The following is an 18,457-nucleotide window of genomic DNA, read 5'->3' as shown; positions in this document are numbered from 1 at the left end:
CAGCAAGAACCCCAGGATCGAAGGGATCAAGGAGAGAGGCTAGAGTTGGGACCAGGTGGCAGGTTCAGAGTCCTTGAAAAAGGGTCTGGAAAGACTATTGGTGAAGGTTCATCCTAGGTGCTGAAAAGACCCCAGAATTTTGGAGTGCCTGTACTTTGGGACAATCACCAAGGGCAAGGACAGCTAGAGAGTGGAACTGGCCTGAGCCTATGAGCCTAGTTCCATGTGTTGTGAACAGCAGAGCCAAGGAATTGAGACCGGTCGAGTCCTAAGGTAGTCTCAGGCATCAAGCACTGAACTCTTTCTACTGCTGAATTTTGGTTTTACTTTGGTCTAATTGAGACTATTCCCTTGTCCTTTCCTTTTGGAATAATGAAGGATTTAACATATTTACTATTTTACTGAATGATGCAGTTAAGAGATGGGAATTTTAGACAGACTTTGAGTATTTTAGATAGGCTTTGAACTTTGCAACTTTGGATATCTTATACAAGCTGAACTTCTAAACTGGTTGAAAATTGGAAGACTGTGGAACTTTTCAAAGTTGAAATATTGTATTTTGCAGTATTACTATCAACATGTCATTTTAGTGACAAGAAAGAAAAGGTTCTAGACGAATAATGATGTGTTTGTGTGCCCAGTTGACAAGGGGTCAAATGTGTCAGCTGGTTTTTATGTCAATCTGATGACACAAGCTTTGTTTATCTGGGGGATAAAAGGAATCTTAGTTGAGAAAAACTCTTCCATAGGATTGGCCTGCAGGTTTGTCTATAGGGAATTTTATTCACTAATGTTGGGAGGGCCAAGCTCCCTGTGGATGGTGCCACCCTTGGGAAAGTAGTCTTGGATAGCAGACTAAGTAAGCCATTGAAACAAGCGAGTAAGCCGCACTCCTCCACAGGCTCTGCATCAGCTCCCACCTCCAGGTTAACATCCTGAGTTCTTGCCCTGAGTCCTTTCTGTAATGGACTATGATGGACTGATGTGGACCTATAAGATGAAGTGACTCCATCCTTCAAGTTGCTTTTGGTCACAGTGCTTTATCACAGCAAATAGAAACCCTAACTAAGGCAACGACTTGAAGTTATCACTAGCCTATGGGGCTCTGTCACCTGCATTCACTGGTCCGCAAGTTTGTAATTGGTCAACTGCTGCTTCTGGTGTCTGATTTTATATTTGTGTATCTGTACTTTTTGCTGTGACTGCTGTTAATTACAGTATTTATTCCAATTTCTTATACAGAAACCTCAATTTAAGTCATGGTTTTAATAATTTTATTTCTAAAAGTTTGGGGCTCCTTAAATATGCTCAGAATGAGTTAGTCTTCATATTGTTTACTTACTACTGTAGTTTACCCAACACATTAGAGGCCCTGAAGTAACTGGTTCTGGATATAAGTTCTACGTGTTCCTTGGGTAGAAGTCACGTTCAGTTCCAATACTTTTGAAAATGAGATTCTTCTTAAACAGGTTTTCAAATAAAAAGTGTGTTCACTTGAGGAATAATGGCTTTACATTAAAATTGATATATTGATATACTTCCAATCTACAGCAACTAACTCTAGATGCTGACATTTAACTACTACCCTGCTACAAATCATAACTGCTTGTATCAATTAAACACCCAGTATTCATTTTCCCCTCCACTCAAAATTAACTGGCCATCTATTATGTGTCAGGCATTGGGTTATGAAAGCCATCTGGATGTGACTTGGCTATGCCTTTGGATAAGGACACCAGGTAACAAACAGCAGCTGTGAAATCCCTGTTTATCTCTGGCTGAGTGTTTGAGACTGATGACCGCACTCAGGAAGTTTAGGCTTTAGCTTTTCAGTTCCTGACAAAGTATCTTCCTAGAAATTAAGATATCAGAAATAGCACAGGCTATCCTGAGTTGAAAACAGATTTAGTCAAATCCTTGAGGTAATATCATCTTCCTTTGTGTTAGTACTTCCTATGTAACACCATGTTCTCAACTTCCTTTGTCTTGTAACTAGATAATACCATTTTCTCAACTTCCTTGAACACTTGTTCTCCCTGTTTGCTCTGAGAGGATAAACATTCCCACATCCATCATGTTAAAGCCACATCACCATGTTCTGTCCCGTGAGCAGGTATTTCCATGAGTTCTAAACCATTCTGCTACCCCCAATGCTCTCACTTGGGAGACTCATCATTCTTGCTTCAGGTCAAAGATGCTGTAGTTACTGCTTCCCTTCCATTGTAAAGCTTAACTTAGTTCAAGTCCTAAGTAAATTGATATCTTTCCTCCACTTCTTGCTAAACTTATCAAAAAAATCATAATTGTTTCACCCATCTCTTATTTTACTGAATGAGAAAGGAAAATATTTTGTACAGCACTTAGAAAAGAAACATTTATAAACATGTCCTTGGCCACATTAAGGGAAAGGCACACTCTAAAAAGCCAGCAAATGGAATTTGTGGGCTTGGGGTCTCCTTGTATCATTTTAGATGCACAAGTCGCAGTGATTTTTGTGCCTGCATTAGATTATATCACTTATGCTAGCTATCCATATGATTGCCAGTAGTCTTCTGAATGTAGGTCACCTGCCCAGGTCATTTTTCTTTTTGATACTATAGCAAGTAGAGAAGCTGACACAAGGTATCAATTTGCTTAGCAGCTAAACATCTTGTTATAAGAATATGTGTTGCTCTTATTTACTCCCCAATCCCTAATGAGTGTGGGTAGTATAGCTCATCTCATACAATAGGTCACTTTTAAAAAATATAAACACTCAAATCTCCAGACATGTAACTCCTTGTCCCAAACTTTTTGACTTTTAAGAGATTTATAAGGATGTCTAGTAAGCTGGGATAAGTATTTAATACAGCTATATCCCTGGAAAATTCTTAACTAACAAGAGCTCCCCTGAGTTCTTTGATTATTGCTTTTAACTTCAGTTTCCACATTATACACTCTCACACACTGTTACACATACACCAATAATTTTCCTATTAGTTTCATTGGCATGTGTTAATTAACTTGTCTTTTGAGTTCATCTATTTTGAAGTCTTTGTTAAGAATACCATTAGCATCTTTAAAGTCCTCAGTCACTTTACTTTGCCAATGGTTTGATAAATTTGTGAAAATCTAGGTGTCTTTGCAAAGCCTAAGAAGCCCACAAAATTTTAAGACAAGAACTCTTTGGAGAATGTCATTAACATTTTACTGAAGAGAAATCAATGCAATGTTTCCTACTAACAAGTATAATATATTTCTAATTACCACTTGGTTTATCTCAAAATTTTTTTTTCACCCAGAGTGTTACAAATCTTCAACCATTTAGCCAGGCTGACCTGTCTCAACAGCCTTCCTCATATTTGCTTTTATTCCTTGGCTGTGAGAGCACAACTGAAGACCATGGTTCCCTCTCCACGCCCTGCTAAATGGCCAATAGTTTACCAGTAATGAATAGGAGCCATCCGGCCTCTCTCCCTTCCATGACTGATTACTGACAGGACCAGTCATATATGTGCCCAGTGTAAATAACTGCAGCTATTACCAGTCCACAGTCACAGTGTTTTTATCTCGTCTAGAATTTGGCATTCCAAAGCCCTTCACCCTGTCTTCTAGGCCTTACTTACTTCGCAATTCCTCTTTCACATGTTCTCTAAACCTTTGAGATTGTGGTATAAAAGTCTTACATAGGGCAGAGACCTCACCAATCACTTATTCTTGGCATCTTGGGTAGTCATGAGTCTGAACTCACTATCATTCACTTCAAAAAGAGATTATCTGAATAAGGCTTAGATTATCTTCTGTCTGTTGGTATAAACAGAAATTTTCAAGACTTTTGGTTCTATTTAAGTTTAATTAAACAACAATAGTAAATTCCTCACTTTGGTCTACAACCTCCTTTGAAATAGGTTGATATTCAAACTCACAGTACAGGGATTCGGTTCCCTCCTATAAGGCAGCACTCCAATCAGAGGCTAGTTTGTTACAACACAATAGTGTGTCACAATTGCATATATGGTCACATATAGCAAGTCATGTGATTTCTTTTCTTTTGTAAGATTAATATCTGGGTAATATCAATGATGGGTCTCCTAATCCCAACAACTTGAATATTATTACCTCCTGGCACTCTAATAGCTAACCATCGTGGAGGATGTTTTCAACTCAGTTACAGCTTGCTTTCTCTGCAGCTTACCAATGATGTAGGTGGTATCTTATCTTCCAGTTCTGGTGGTAAACAAAGAACTGCCAAGAACCTGATTATTTGGGGCTTATCTGGGGCATCCTTGACCAACTACTGTGAATGTGTCCCACACCTGAATCAGATAAATTTCCAGTAACCCACTGCTACTACAGGAAGCATTGTCTTGTCATGCAGAACACCTCACTTCACTCTTTCTTTTGTATTTTTATAAGATGTATGTTTTGGTATAAAATGACGTGACTACTCAATGGTATGGCAGCGAATAGCCAGAGGCATCTAGAGCAGGGCAAAGCAGACAGGAAAGTGCTGAACATGGCCAGCTGACTGGCACTGGCCATAGGAGAAGCAGAAGCAGAGCAGAGTGGTGGGGCATAGAGAGAGGAAGAGAAGGAGAAAGAGAATGCCTACAAGGGAGAGAGGAAAACAGCGAAAGCATAAACGAAGCAGTAGGGTTATAAAGGGAATGGTTAGCTGGCAGGAGGAAACCCATGACCTAGGGAAGTCAGGGTTGTGGGTAGTGAGAAAGAACTAGGATGCTGGACTCCAAAATGTGTAACATATACTTGTGATACTGAGGGAGCTTTATGTTAGTAGACACTACAGATTCCATTTGTCCTCCTGTCTTTTGGAATTTGAGGAAGTGAAGACTCCTTTGAACCTGACACTTTCTTTATGACTTTTAAATATACCTTTCCAGTATATTCACCCTCAGCTCGTCAATCTCCTTTCTTGTCTTTTCATTCTAAGTATTTCCCTCTTTGCCTTCTTATTACCTGTGTCCTAGTGGCCCCATTTTCTTAAGGCAGTCTTTCAATAACCTCTCCCTAGTGTCCCTCAAGCATTATAAGGAATAAGAATGGAGAGTGGGGGACATCCAAGTATGGTTACTCATCTCAGTTGAAATTCTGCATTATTTTCCATTTAACACAATGTTGGCTATGCGTTTATTGTATGCAGCTTTTAATATGTTGAGGGATGGATGTTCCTTCCATCATTATCCTTTCCATGAATTTTGTCATGATGGATGTTGGATTTTGTCAGGGGATTTTTTTCTTCTTAAATTGAAATGATCATGTAATTTTCATCCTTGAGTCTACTTGTGTAATTGGTAGCACTTATTAATTTATATGTGTTAAGTCATTCATGCATTTATTGAAAGAAGCCAACTTTATCACAGATGATTATCTATTTGATGCAATAGTCAATTAGATTTCCTAACATTTTCTGGATAACTTTTATATCTATGTTTGTCAGGGAGATCAGTTTCTTTTTTTTCTGTATCTTTGTCTGGCTTTGGTGTTAGGGTTATTCTTACTTCATAAAAAGAGTTTGGCAGCATTCCTTCTTTTTCTATTTACAGAATAACTTGAATAATATTCACATTAGTTCTTTGAAGGCTTGGTAGATACTTGCAGTTAATCTGATTTTGAATAATTTTTGAGAGACATAATTCATATTGCAGCTTCTGTCTTGATGCTGTTTAGAAATATATTTAAATTGTTTATTTTATCTGCTTAATATTGGTAACATATATGAATCTAGAAATTCATTTCTCTTAGACTTTACAATTTACTGGAATATAGATTTAATGATTTCTCTTTATGATTTCTTTAATTCCACTGGTATCTGTTGCGATGTCTCCATTTAAATCTCTAATTTTATTAAGTTATGTTTCATCTCTTTCTTTTACATCTGAGCTAATAATGATTTATCAATCTTGTTTATCTTTTGAAACAAGCAAATGTTTGTTTTATTGCTTTGTTCCTTGGTTTTGTTTTTTGCTTCTATTTCATTAATTGATCTGATATTTACAATGTCTTCCCATCTACTACTTTGAATTTTGGTTTATTCTTGTTTTCTCAAGGTCTCAATAATCATCATTAAGCTATTTGAGACCTCTCAATTCTTTTAAGAGAGCTATAAATATTCTTCTCTATGCTGTGATTTTTCTCTCAATTCTAGGAAATTTTCTCAATCCCCATGAGTTTGCCCACTTCCTATAGTTCCGTTTCATGTCCATGTCTAGCTTTAGTCCACTGACGTCAGATAGAATACAGGGTGTTGTTTATATTTAGGGAGGCTTACTGTATTTTTACGAAATGTTTTATACCCTGATAACAGGAATGTACATTTTTTAGTGTTTGGGTGGAGTGTTCTGTAGATATCTGATAACTGTTTCATTTATGTTTTTCATTTAACTCTAATATTTCTCTGCTTATTGTTTTTCCAAACGACCTCTCTATTGGTGATAGATACTAAAATATTCCACTATTAATGTATTGGAGTTAATCTGTGTCTTTACATCTACTAAAATATGTTTAATGAAATTTAGTGAACCTGTATTTGGTGAATAGAATACATGCTTAGAAGTGTATCTTCTTGGTGAATTCTCCCTCAGTGAGAATGGAGTGACTTTGTTTATTCTCACTCACTTTAGTTTGAATCTTTTTATTTGATATTACTTTCATTGTGTTAGATTATTTTATAGTTCCATTTTCTTAGAGTACCGTTTCCATTCTTTTACACTGGAGTAGTGTCTAGTTTTGATGGTGAAATGTGTTTTTTAAAAGTAAAAAAAAGATGGATCTTGTTTCCTAATTGAACCTGCTAGTGTATGTCTTTTGACTGAGGATTTGAAACCATTAATATTCAATTTATTGTTGAAAGATACATATTAGTTTTTCCATTTTGTTCATATTTCAGTGTTTTCTTAATCATTGCTTCAAAAGGAGCCTTGTTACTGACTAATCTTCCCATGTGGCCTCTTGAGTATTTTTAAGGTTTTTATTTAATCCAAAGTATTTCTTCCTGTTTATAGCTGGTTTAATAGTTGGTTGCTTAGTCCTTTAGAGTTTTGTTTTGGTTTTAGTTTTATTTATAATCATAGAAAGTTTACTTCAATTTTCATAGATAGCTTTTCAGGGTATAATAGTTTGTGCTGGAAGTTGTGATTCTGAAATCAGAATACAACGTTCTATGACCATTTGATTTGGGCATTTCTATAAAATAATCAGCTCTTATTCTTTTGGGTCTGCCTTTAAGTATGGCTTCTCCCTTGTCTCTCAGTTTTCAATTTCCATTCCTCAATCTCTGAGTTAGTATACATTATGGAGTGTGGAGTTTGTTTTCTGACCATTTTTGTCTTGTGTTCTACTGACCTTTTATGCTCGAACTCATACCTCTTTCTCTAGAGTTGGGAAATTTTCTTCTGTGATTTTATTGACTATGTTAACTATGCCTTTCACCCATAAATCTACTCCTTCTAATTCCATAAATCTTAGAATTAAGTTTCTTATAATTTATATGTTTTTAAATGTATTATTTCTTTGATTGAGAGATCTAGTTCTTCTGCTTTATCATCAAGCCCCTATATTCTGTCTTCTTCTTGAACCATTTCCATTACTGAGGCGTCCCCCTAAGACTTTTATTAGATGTTTTGAATTGTTCATTTCCTGCTTCATTTCAGTTTGATTTTTCTTTTGTATTTCTCATTATTGACTTCCATTTTCATCTTCTGAATTGTCTTCCTTACTTCATTTGCTACTGATCTCTTGGGCTTCACTCATTTTACTTCTGTCCTCTCTATATCTACCCAGTTATGTATCTATGTTTTACTTCATGCTGTGAACTCATTAAGCATGTTTATAGTTTTTCTTCTAAATTATATTTTTTGAATTTAATGTAAGTTTTTTCCTATGGAAGTTAACTATTGAATTGGTGATTATTTTGGGAGAATAGTTACATCTAGTTTGGGGATGTTATTCTCTTTTTCTATGAGTTTTAACCTACTAACACAGAATTTCAAAGTTGTCTGGTGGGCTGAGGAAGACTAGAGGGACCAGAAGCAAGACTGATATCCAAGGACATTCATGAGTGTTATGGAAATTTGCAACAAGTCCACCACCAAACGAACTGTTTGAAGAATCTGTAGACTATAGGAACAGAGGAAGAGAGAGTAGAGATCAAGGGTAAGTGCAGCCCTGGAGATACAAGGCAGAACTGATGTTGAGAGGGCATTACAGGGATGGGATTACTTACTGGGCTTAGGGCTAGAGGAAAGGTGGGAAGCAGGTTGCTGTGTGAGTTCAGTGGCAGAGAAGGTCAGGCTTGAGGCAAGGGTAGGATCATCTACAGGCCTTGGGATAGAGGTACCACATGGGCATTGATTAGCTTTGATGATCCGCATGGGAGCTGGTTCCAAAACAAGCAAGTTCTGGGTGAGAGCAGTGATGGGTTCACTTACCTAGACAGGGGCTTGAAGTACATGAAGGAGTGGCTGTGGCAAGTGTGACCAGAGGAATAGCAGGCAGGAGGCAGGGATCCTGGATTGTTTCTGGGTGTGGAGAGACAATCCTTTTATTGTTTGTTTTGTTTTGTGTTTACCTCTTTTGTGTTTATCTCTTTTTGCAGATAATATTGTTTGACCTTTGTCCATTCCTTTCTTTTAGGAATTACCATAATTGGAGATATTTTTGTTTGAATAATTCACATATGAATATTCTTGCCTTTGCTTTATTTTTGCAAATTTTCTTCTTTCATTCCTCCTCTCTTTTATCCCACTTGTCTACTCTCTGCAACAAGAGGCAAGCAGAATTCTAAGCTTAGATGTAGGGAGTAACAACCCCTGATTATTATGCCTTATGCATTTTCTCTCTGAACATATGCACAGACATAGGCAGTCAATGACACATACCATGGCAGATGAAACTTTCCAGAGAAGTTCCTGAAGCTAGCACATTTACCCTCAACTTTCAGGATGTTGGTTTTCTTGAATTTGAGTAAACTCATGTTCTCTCAATAGATTCATGCTGTGTGATATTTTGTTTGTGTTCTGCCAGTAGTTAACCATAGAAGTTGGGTGATGTTGGCTCAAGCCTTTAATCCCAGCATGCCAGAAGTGGAAAGAGGGAGTGATAATAAGGTGAGCAGGAGACAGGATCTCAGTCTTTTGGACGGAGGAACAGAGACAGGTTGGGAGCAACTGGCAACTGCTCCCAGTTCACCCCAATAAATGACTCCTGGATTTTATTGATAAGACTAATTAGGATCACACTTCAGATTTGTGATGCATTCTCCATTAATGGAGCTAGAATTTTTTCTAACGCATATTTTTAGCCTAAAAATATAATATTATTGTGTCCTCTCTAAGTTCCTTTATAATTAAGGGGGATTCTGAAGCAAGCATGTGGGCTCTTCACAGTAGCCTTTGCTTTTCAGGAGCTTCCTCTCCTGGAGCAGCTTACTGAACAGATCCCAACACTAAGAAGTTAGCAGTATCTCCAAGAGTGTTATGCTCTTGCATATGCTACTCCCTCCAGCCTAATTCCATTCCCTTATGTGGAAACTTTAAGTTGTTTTTCATTTATTTTTAAATGCATACCTATGTCATTTCTTTTAATTTAAAACTTTTGGGAATCTAGAGTGATATTAGCCCTTATTTTAAACTCTCATTATATTGTACAGAGTTTTATCTAAATCCCCAAACTCTTTATTGTATCACATGCTTACATTTACCTCTTTTATAAATGTATAAATTTCTTGACCACTCCATATGCACATACAAGTCATGTGTCATGCAGAATATTATATGTATGTGTATACATACATACATGCATGCATGTGTGTAGTGGTCTACCTTGTAACGTGTATTTGCTAATACCATCCTGGATGGCAAATGTTACAACCATGAGTTTAAAATTTATTTTTTAGGGTAACTTAGATCTACCCCCTTCCTTTAGTGATCTTTGTTTAAGTCCTTTAATGATCAAGTGTTCATTAATAAAATAATTGGGGCATAATTATGAATGCACTCAGGCAGCAAAGTAGGTCAAACTAGGTTAGGTAACCCAAGGCCCCATAAAAAAAACCCTGCAGACTCACTAGAGGAATAGAGTGATACAGTTCTATCAACATGTAACAATACTGTCAAGATTTTGGTTCATATTTATCTACAAGCAGTCATTGAAATGCAAGGAGCTAAGGAAACCTTACTAATCAGAGTAGTATTTCAAAGTTAACATAAAACTTTCTCTATTGTGAGATAATTTCCAAGAAAACTTGAGGCTAACAATGATCAAGTGGTCTAATTAAGGGAAATGGGAAAAATGGGGTCTCTAATTAGGGGAAAGGGAGGGAAACAAATACAAAAGAAAAAGAGAAAGGGGTAAAATGCAGGGTTTTTTTGTTTTGTTTTGGTTTGGTTTTTTTTTTTTTGGTTTTATGAGACAGGGTTTCTCTGTATTGTTTGGGAGGCTGTCGGTCCAGCCTGGCCTTGAACTCACAGAGATCCGCCTGCCTCTGCCTCCTGAGTGCTGGGATTAAAAGCATGTGCCACCACTACCCGGCTAAATGCAGTTTTTTATTTGAGCTGAGAATAATCCCTCAAAGAGCCAATGACCACATAACAAAATCCCCAACACCAAGCATGAGAAATAAATTTCTGAGTTGTTTGGTAGAAATGTCCAAAACGTTACTACTGTTATTGCCCTTGATGCCTGCCAAGAATGTAAAGTTCATATTGCTGGAAACACCATGAAATTCACAGCAAGGGTACAGAGGTCACTAAACGAGAATTGACCTTAATGCACCGTTCCTGATGCCAAGCTTTCATAGTACCAGAGGCACCATGCAAAGGAGAAAAGCAACCAATAGTTCTACCCAACTATGAATCCTATGAATCATAACAACAAACAGCATATCACAATAACTCTAGTTATGTGGAATAGTGGCACACATACCTTAGCAGTAACCAACACCTCTTTAATTGAACTTTAGGCCCACTCAATAAGAGGGATATCATTCTAGTTCTGACAACCAAGCCAACTATCCAAGGATAATGAAGGACCTTGGAGAACATACAACCCTACCTTCCTAAACCAGTATAATCATAATTATATTACAATATTCCTTTTACACCCACAGATAAATGTAGTCCTCACCCTTCATCAAGGAAGCTTCTCTTTTCAGTGACAGAGATCATTATAGAAAACAACAAACAACAAATAACAAAAATACAGAGTTGTAGAGTCTAAACCCAATTGATACATCTACAATTCCCACACTTAAGGCTCAGGATCATTGCAGAAGAGAGGGATAAAGATTATGGAAGTCAGGAATAGTTTGTTGTGAGATTGTGTCTCTTCGGAATATCAGAAGCTACATGCATAAAGTGTCACAGATATGGCTGCTGAGCCATGATATGAACAAGGATGAAGCCAACAGACCTGCTGAAGTGGATAGGGAAAAGCTCATGAGACCTGAAACCTACACAAATAACTACAGGCAAATAAGCAATGCAGAGAGGTACAGAAATAGTCTTCCCCAGGGATGAGCACACAATCAATCAGCTATGAAAACTAAATAAATGTAACATTCTACAGACTGAGCAGGTTGTACTTACTACGTAGGAATATATCCTTATACATATATCTATGTGTAATAACAGTAATAATAACAGATGTAAGATAGAAGGAAGAGTATAAAGGATGGGTAAAAGGGAGGAAAGGGAAAGGAAAAAATGATATAATCACATTTTAATCTCAAAAAACAAAAGAAATAACAATGAATATCTAGTGGTCTGATTTTCTGAATGTTTACTTATAAAGAATATCATGTTCCTTTCATAGTTTACTTGAAGTGGTGATAAATCATAAAAATGTATAAATTGTCTTTTGTATTACTGAAATATCAGCTGAATACAAGATTGACTAATCTTTTCCAAAACCTGTTCTTACTTTCTTTGCAATTATTGTAATGTGGTTTGGGGGAACAAAAACAGTATTGTTTCTATTTTTGATTGCTCTGGAATTAGCAATGTACTTACATAGTATATTTTAAATACATTTGCTAATTACAGGAAGAAACTCATGATTGTTTCTGCCCATAAACGTTGGTGAATAGTTATATAAATTCTTTTTTCTAATATGCAAATTCTTAACTAGAAAATAATATCACAAAATGGAAAAAAAAGATATATTACCATACATTTTCCTTTCTATTTTGTTTTCTATCTATCAAAATCAATCGGTAGTTGGTATATTTACTTAGCCTAGAGTAGACTAATTACCTTTTCTCTACTCACAAAACCTTTGTCCCTTGGAAATGTGCATGTGACTCCAAGCATAATTTGTTAGTCTTTGTTTATCTTATCATATTGTCATCCCTTACATGCCTTACTATTTTCTAAGGAGAGACAAAAGAGAAATAAATCTGAGCAGGAAGGGAGGTGTGAGGAACTAGAAGGTCAGAGGGAGTGGAGAGTGCCATCAGAATACAATGTATGAAAACAGTTATTTCCAATAAAAGAAAAAATTAGATTTTGACAATTTCATCCCTTTACATAATGCATTTTTATCATTTTTACCTTATCTCTCTTCAGCTGGAATTCTTCTTTTCCTCTCCTCCTGCCATATCTTGTTCTTATTTACTTATTTATCTGGTGTGTGTCACTGTGAGACAGAGAAACAGAAAATGAGAGAGAGAGAGAGAGAGATTCACTAAGTTTAATTAGAATTTCATGCCTGAACACAGGTGAGAGGTTCCTTACTGAAATAAGGGTAAGTGCCAGTGACTACAACACTGAAGAAAATGACACTATCTTCCCTCAACAACCATTAACTACCAATAGTCCCTCAAGGAGAACTATAACCAAATGCATTATTTCTCATCCATGATGAAATGTTGAGGGGATCCATTCAGTCAGTTGCTAGGTGATGCCTCTTTGATAACAGTTGGACTAAGGCACCAATCTATGAATACAGCAGAATATCATTAGGAATTATTTCATTGACTTTATCTTTTATTTCCATGCATGTTTGATTCTATTCTAGATCTCAGGAGTATCCTGCCTCTGGGTCCTGGCCCTGGGGTTTGGGGGTGCCCTCTTAGGACATGGATCTCCATATGTGCCAGTCATGGATCAACAATTAAAGCATTTCTTTTAGGTTGTCCTGTTGAATGAGATATTTTTCCCATAGTTTTCGAATTTTCAGTAGAGGTTTGGCTGATTTTAACACTGTGAGTCTGATCAAGTTAGAATAATACACAATGGGAACACATTGCAGAGTAATAGCCTGCTCACTCATGGTGGTGGGAAGGAAGGGACTAGGTGTTAGGGAGAAGACATACTCCCCAAGAGCGTGTCTCAGTGACCTACTTCCTCTAGCTAGGTCCCCTCTCCAGTAATTGGTGCTCCTATGAGTTGACCCACTGATGCACTGAGAACTCTTATGATTCCATCGCTCTCAGAAGCAACCTCTGCCCTCTGCTGATTAACTACAACACTTTCAACATACAGTTTCCAAGAGACACTTCATACTCAAAGCACAAAATCTTTGACTACACAAGTTTGAAAGTGATCTTAAAGCCCTGACTATTGAGGGTCACACATAAAATAATATAATTGGGATTAATCACTCACTGTAAATCTGAAGCTTATCTTCCTCCATTTGAACCCTTGTCCAGTCATAAAAATCTTACCTCTGGAACCTAAATGTCAGAGACCATATCTAGGCTCCCTTTACTTTTTCTCTGAACAACATACAAATTATACAGATGCAGTACAGTTTGACTCTTCAATAAATTTTCATATTCACAGATACTGCACAATTTCACCATATTAATTAACCCTCATCTACACACTCTCAGAGGAAAAGAAGAAACAAAAACTCCAATTACAGAATCCATTCGCTGAGAAAACTGTTCCCTGTAAGTGGAGCCTATTGTGTGTTTCCAAATCTTTCCCTTGTGTTTGGCGATTCAGTTACAGTGCATTCTTATGACCAAGTTTCTCCTCTGACACTTCATCTCACATTTTTATCCAGATGTTCTCTTTGCTTTTTATGCCTTTGTTCCTTTGGCTCCGCTATCAAAAGTGATGGTTGTTATATGGTTTTGTGTAATATTGCATGTTATCAAGCATTTCAGGGTGGGTAACATGCCTTCATGTTTTACCAGTCTTTATGTGTCTGAGATATATGTGTGTGTGTGTGTGTGTGTGTGTGTGTGTGTGTGTGTGTGTGTGTAGATAAGTCCTATGAGCAGAGGTACTCAACCTGTGGGTCATGACTCTTTGGGGTCAAATGACCCTTTCATGGGGGGTGGCCCAAGAGCATCAGAAAACACAGATATTTACATTATAATTCATGACAGTAATGAAAATAATTTGTGGCTGGGTCACCACAACATGAGGAACTGTATTAAAAGTTTACAGTATTAGGAAAGTTGAGAACCACCATCCTATAGTAAAAGATAAAGGTACTGGAAGGCTAGCTGTTTGCTACAAGACACTACTTTCTGATGAAGGTAAGGCTGATGGATTGGGGGAGAAATCTGGAACGAGTGAGATCTTCAAAGATCTACAAAGATGACGCCAACTGGCATTGAGGCTACCTTGGGTGCCCTCCCCTGATATTGAGATTGATGACTACCTTGTATGCCATCCTAGAATCCTCATCCAGCAGCTTACAGAGGTGGAGGCAGACACCCACAGCTAGAAGCCTAGCTGAACTCCAGGAACCCAGTTGCAGGGAGGAGTGATGAGCAAGGGGGTCAAGGCCTGGCTGGCGAAACACACAGAGGCAGCTGACCTAAACAAGGGAGAACACATTGGACCCCGGACTGATGACTGAGAGACAGAATGGGACTAATCCAGACCCTCCCCTCCAAGCCTGGGTGTCAGAAGGGAGGTTTTGGAGATTTATGGGACCTTGGAGAGTACATCAATGTTTGTTTCTGGCATACAGATGGTCTCTGGGAGCCCATTCCACATGGAGGGATGCTCTCTCAGCCTGGACATATGGAGAAGGACCTGGTTCCTGCCCGGAATTATATGACAGACTCTGAAGATCCCTCATGGAAGGCCTTGCCCTCCCTGGGAAGCAGAAAGGAGATGTAGTGGGATGGGAGTTTGGGAGAAGTAGGGGGTGGAGGAGAAGGGGAGGGAAGGGGAGCTGGAAGTGACATGTATGAAAAGTTAAATTTAAAAATGTGGAAAAACAGTACGACAGCATGAATTATTAAAATAAAAAAGAAGTAAAATTAAATATAGCATAGTTTTGGAACAATAAATATAATTCCCTAATGTACTATATTGTTCAGTTTCATAATTGTTTAGTCAGTGGCTCTGCTATTCACATTGCTGGCTAATGGTAGAGATGAAGAGTTGATGACTGGTTACTTCAGTGGCAGGAACTTCGGGTGCCCTCTGTGTTGCTGAGCACTGAGGTCCATGCAGATAAATATTCATGGAACTTTCACTATGCATGCTGTGTGGTATTTAAGGGATGCCATGGGAGCTATTAAGGTCCATCCCAGCAAAGTATATCAGTGTTCACAGAAGAGCAGACTATTGAGGCCCAAATGACATTTGTCCTGGGGCTGATACTGAAAACCCTGCACTTTGTTCCTAGCCAACCCCAGGCATCTAAAGGATGCTGATCTCTCCAGTGCCCTTTTCTTCACAGTAACTCTTCATTTCCCATTTCCTTTCATTGTGATAGTGTATGTTCTTAATTAGGCTCTTTGTCTGAGCCTGTAGATATCCTAGTCCGCTTTCAGTCATGGGTAGGTGCCTACTTACATTTCAGTAAAGGCCAATATCTCCTCCTTCACTATCTTATTCTAAAATTTTAAGTTTTAGTGTAGGATAGTCTTTCCTTCCTTTTTTGTTTTGTTTTGTTTCATTAGCCATTGTCTTGTTTAAATTGGATAAAATATTCCACATTATCTTTTTTTCCTTTAATTTGTTTCTTAAGGTATAATTTCACATGACCTCCCAATACTCCATACTATTAAAAATTATAGTTAACTATAAAGGATTGATTAGATTTATATTAGTTTTCTAAACTTTAAATATGACATATTTATTTTAGATCAAATCTACAGATATTTACTATCTGCTTTGCTTAGGGCGACAGACATTGAGGGACTATTGACCGTATTATATATTCTTGTAGGCATTTTAATGTTGAGAAAGCCCTTCCTTACATACTGTAAAATGGTGACTTCCTAACATCCCTCCTACATTTGCTAGCTACAATTATTATAAAGATAAAATTACCACTCATTAGATCAAGTATGATATGTGATGGACATTATTTCAACATTTTCCAAAAACATTCTCACTCATTTCAATTGGGAACTGACATTGACGACCACACGTGTCCATGCTAGGGATGTTCATTGCTCCTGAGTTAACAGTGAGCTTTTAGGTTTTTCTTTCTGTAGATAAGTAAGCAGTGTGTGTTTTTGAAATGATATATAAAATAGCATCCTATTAATGTTTTCAGCTTCATTTTAAGATATGGGATTTGATGTCACTTATTGGGCATCTTTTTCTCAGAAACTGAAAGTCTTTGTTTCTGTTGACATTAACATGACATTAACATGACATTATCCATATTTTCCCTTGTAGTATGCTTTAAAAACAGGAACATGGCATAAATTAGGAAAAGAATGTAAAATTAAATTAATGTAGTACAGATTCAGGTTCCCATTTCCCTAATTATGAATGAGAAGGACATTGTACATATGTAGGCGTTTGTATTTAATATCATCCTAGTTTCTTCTACGCTGTCTGTGTCTCTTCCTAACTTTTGTATTTCACATATCTTCTTACTAAATATGAGAAGGATTTGTATTGTTATATATACAAAACTATGATTTAATTTACAATTTTCTCAGTTTATTGCTATTTCATTTTAGGACATTATTGCCACGATTTGGTTTTTACACTTAATTTTTATGTATTCAAATATTTCAAGTTTCTGTTGCATACCTACATTTCTTGTGTATCCATTTTTTTTAGATAGGCTCTCATTCTATAGCCCAGACAAGCCACAAACTCACCTGCTTAGCCTCCTAAGTCTTGGGGTTACATGCATGAGCAACTATACCTGGCAAAGAAATGTCCGGGCTTTATTTTGATTTTCCCCTCTGTACTCTCTTCCAGACTTGCAAGAGATTTAAACTCTGTGGCAAGCTTCCTGGACTATGTTTTCTGCTCTTTGGTTTTGCACCTGCTAGATTTGAATTAGAGAAAATTTATATCTACTCCTGATTTATGGAAGAATTCATCAATTTTTCTCACTACTTATGAAGTTTCTTATTCTGACCCACTTGATATTCACACAGGTGTACAGTGTGAAGAACATATTCAATTTTTATCTTTTTCCATATGGTTTCTCATTCAGCAAAATATTCTAACAGTCTATTTTAGATATCCATTCCTGGATGAGATGGAATAGCTTGTACCTTGATTAGACAAAATAGAAACATTAATATAAAATAGTGTTGATAATAATACAAAATGAATTGGTTGTGGATATTACAGCACTATTGTGTCCTCTGGGACTTGAGCAAATCGGTTACTGTATAAAGAGAAATGAATTGTGATGGACAGGCATTCTCTGCTATCCTCACCCTCAAGGAATTCAGTGATTCAATGTACCAAGGTCTGGGAGGCTGGGAAGCCAAGCAGAAAGCAGAAACCAAATGACATAGCTGATTCTGAAAGCACAATTTCATGTTTGACAAATGTATATTGTCCTGTAACAAACACTCAAAAATGGCATACAGAATATTTCATCATCCAGAAAAATCCCTTTGTTCTTTCCAGTCAGTACTCAGCAGAAGCAACCTCTGCTACAATTTATTTCATGTAATAGGTTTCCTCTTCTTGAAGTTATAGTAGAATCAATCACATCGCATGGATTAATCTTTATCTTTATTTTATTAAATAATGTTCAGATATTTATTTATATGTTCTGGCATTGGCATCTTTTTTTGATTTTCGAATGGCTGTCTTATGTTAGAGAATGCAGCTTTGCCCTAATGTATTCTCTGGTAGGTTATGTCATTGAATATACTGCTTTCCTTTCTTCCTTATTTGCCAAGCCCTGGAGCTGGAATTTTCTGGTCCTGTGCCTCCATTTGATCTTTTGTAGACTTCTGTTTTGATATCTAAGATGTTTTGTATTTTAGATCGTGAGCCTAGCCTCTAACAGCTGAGCTATGTCTCCAGACTTCTTAAGCATTTACCTCTATGCCTAAAACACTTTTCATGAGATATCAGGAAGTCGGAATATAAAAGGGCTTAAAAATTTGTCACTTGTCATTATGGCACTGTCGCTCCACAGTTGCCCTTTAAAAATTTATTAGTTATTTATGAATTCCTTACAACATATTTTGACCATATACATCCTCTTCCCTGATCCCTCCTAGACCCAACCCTGTCCTAACTATCAAACTTTGTATCATTTATTTTATTAAGGCCAC

This window comes from Mesocricetus auratus, unplaced genomic scaffold (genome assembly GCF_017639785.1).
Source record: "Mesocricetus auratus isolate SY011 unplaced genomic scaffold, BCM_Maur_2.0 Super-Scaffold_100014, whole genome shotgun sequence".
Taxonomy (NCBI): Eukaryota; Metazoa; Chordata; class Mammalia; order Rodentia; family Cricetidae; genus Mesocricetus; species Mesocricetus auratus.
This window is presented reverse-complemented; position numbering follows the sequence as displayed.